The sequence below is a fragment of the Macrobrachium nipponense genome, chromosome 30, assembly GCF_015104395.2.
Source record: "Macrobrachium nipponense isolate FS-2020 chromosome 30, ASM1510439v2, whole genome shotgun sequence".
Taxonomy (NCBI): Eukaryota; Metazoa; Arthropoda; class Malacostraca; order Decapoda; family Palaemonidae; genus Macrobrachium; species Macrobrachium nipponense.
In genome coordinates, this window is record NC_087218.1 from 5,004,166 (window position 1) to 5,007,204 (window position 3,039).

The window sequence follows — 3,039 nt, forward strand, 5'->3', positions numbered from 1 at the left end:
GCTTCTAGCAACAATACTATTACACAAATCACCTGCCTCTTTTATAATATAAAAATAAATATAAAAAAATATACTCAAAGTGCATGGAGACATTTATTTAACTACGATGAAAATGAGAAAGCATGGCCCCTACTGACAGACATCTTCCTCAACTTCATTCAGATAATTAAGGACTGGATGCAGAGAGGAATATGATGTAAGCTTAGTAGTAAAAGCAAATCTCGAGACACAACTTGGAGGTGATAATTGCCACTTAGCAAACTGCAATTCATTCGTATGTCTTATTCGTTAATGGAGGCGTTTAAGGGCAGGGTTTCATATGCAAGTAATATACGGCGTAATTGCCCACACTTGAAAATATATATATATATAAATATATATATATATATATATATTATTATAATATATATATTATTTATATATATATATATATATATATATATATACATATATATATATATATATATATATATCATTCAAGTTGTTGGAATTAACGCCAAATAATTACGGAGTAATGCCCACACGTGAATAATATATTATATTATATATATATATATATATATATTATATATATATATAGAATATATATATATTATATATATATATTATTTATATTATATATATCTATATATATAATATATACACTATATATAATATACTATATATATATAGTATAATATATTAGTATAATATATATATATATAAGATATATATATATATATATATATATATTTATATATAATTAATATATATATATATATATATATTATATAGATTATATATATATATTATATATATATACCTATATCTATATAATAATATATAATATATTATATATATATATATAATAACTAATTATTATATATATATATATATATAGATAGATATATATATTTATTATAATATATATATATTATTCACGTGTGGGCAATTACCCACCGTAATATTTTTTTAACCTTATATGAGACCCCTTCACCTTAAACTCTCTCCATTACGAATATAGACATACGAATAAAATTGCAGGTTTGTTACCTGCAACTATCCCTCCCAAGTTGTTTTGAGATGCATTTACTACTAAAGCTTACCCATCAATATTCATTCTGCATCCAGTCTTTAATTATCTGAATGAAGTGAGGAAAATGTCTGCAGTAGGGGACATGCTTCTTAGTTTCACGTAGGAAATCTGTCTTAGTCTCAGATAACAAAACACTTGTGACAGAGAAGATAATATGATGAAGGTAATATCTTCGGTTTGCGGCATTTCAAAAGTTTGGCTATCAGTTATTGCTTGAACTTACAGTTTGAAATATCATTGTCAGTGCCGTAGATCATCGACCTTCTTCATATTTAATGAAAACTAGTCATGATTTAAACTTCTGCTGAAAACAATTCTGTAATAATATCTGATACTTATCTGTCCTTCCAGGCTACTTTGACAATTATTGAGCATAAAAGGTTTGATCAGCGATTGTGCCTGAATTTTAAAATGAAATTGCACAATATAATCTTAGGCTCGTAACACATCTACATACTTTTCTGGTATACCAGTAAATTGAGGAGAGAGAGAGAGAGAAGAGAGAAGAGGAGAGAGAGAGAGAGACGGCGGGGAGGGAGATGACGAGAGAGAGAGAGAGAGAGAGCACTGTCCGGACATTATGTAATATACGGAACTCCCGGAAATAAGAATTTTGCTATAAGAATAAATTATAGTAATAATTGAAAAGGTCATTAGTGAATCTGAGTCTCATATTTGGGATATCACCTAAATACGATTTGCTTTCTAAGAAAAAGTACAAAACTGGTTCAAAGATACCAAAGGTCCCTCGCACACAAAAAAATAAAGGATTATACAGTAACGGTATAGTTGGGTCAAGTGATTGCTAGCCTTGGAAGATCATTAAACATCAAGATTTAACTTTTTATTTAACAAATTAACAAAGTAAAGATATTCGACAGGTCAATTCTGTCAGCAAAAAAAAAAATGCCTTATATGACGAATCTGTGTCTAGTTGCGAGAGAGAGAGAGAGAGAGAGAGAGAGAGAGAGAGAGAGAGAGAGAGAGAGACGAACATTCCGAAAAGAAAAATGCAAAGGGAATATTCCATTCCTGCCGTTGCTAAAAGGAAAACAGACTTCCAACGGGTGTTCGTAAGGAGCAATATATCCTGATGCAGTATAAATATTTTCTTTGGGTCACTATTACGGTACTGTCTTCATATGGCAACCTCTTATACGCGTGACCAGGCCGTAGCTATTTTCGTTTGTCCTCCGCAGGGCGGCGACCTTTTGCCAACCACAGAGGTACAAAGAATATTATTGTTATCATTCTTAATGTGCATAAGTATCCACTGGACAATATCCTCCCCCACCTTACTCTGTATATATAAAAAAAGTGTTCGACTACCTCAAAGTCATCTACGTAAGTTTTGATCTACGTATCCAGATATCTTATTAGAAATTCCATTGTGCTATAGCTCCCAGTGCTATAAATTTGTTGTGCTACAGTTATGAATTCTGTTTAATACTGCTCGCGCGAAGAAAGAAAGGAAGGAGGAAAGAAAGAAAGAAAGTAAAAAAAAAAATATATATATACTACACCTCACCATACGGGACTGGGTTGAGTAACAGGTCACCGTCGTCGTGTACTTCAGACTCCAAGGTTATATAAAGGGATGATCGACCTCTGCAGTCTTATTCTGCATTGATCCCTCGCGTGAACAGGTAGGTTAGTCGGTTCTCCCGTTCTCAAGAAATTCAGGGATTTATCAGTTTACCAGATGTCTACGTACGGAAAAGATATGTTTAATTTATGTTTGTGTCTAGTTACTTGTTATGAGTTTTGGCTTTTTATAGACGTTGATACGAGAGAGAGAGAGAGAGAGAGAGAGAGAGAGAGAGAGAGAGGCTGATTCTCTGGTTTATAAGAAATTCAGATGACGTATCGTTTAATCAAATAGTCTGATATGGTTTGACATAGTGAAATTAGTACTGAACAGAGTTATAGCTTTTAGGATATCAAGACTAACGTGTTTGAGTCGA

The 3,039-nt window shown here is 31.7% G+C and overlaps 1 pseudogene; it reads left to right on the top strand.

Moving 5' to 3' along the window:
• The first annotated feature begins 2,612 nt into the window (after positions 1-2,612).
• The window catches only part of LOC135201962 (uncharacterized), a 20,918-nt pseudogene continuing 20,491 nt past the window's right edge, over positions 2,613-3,039 (top strand).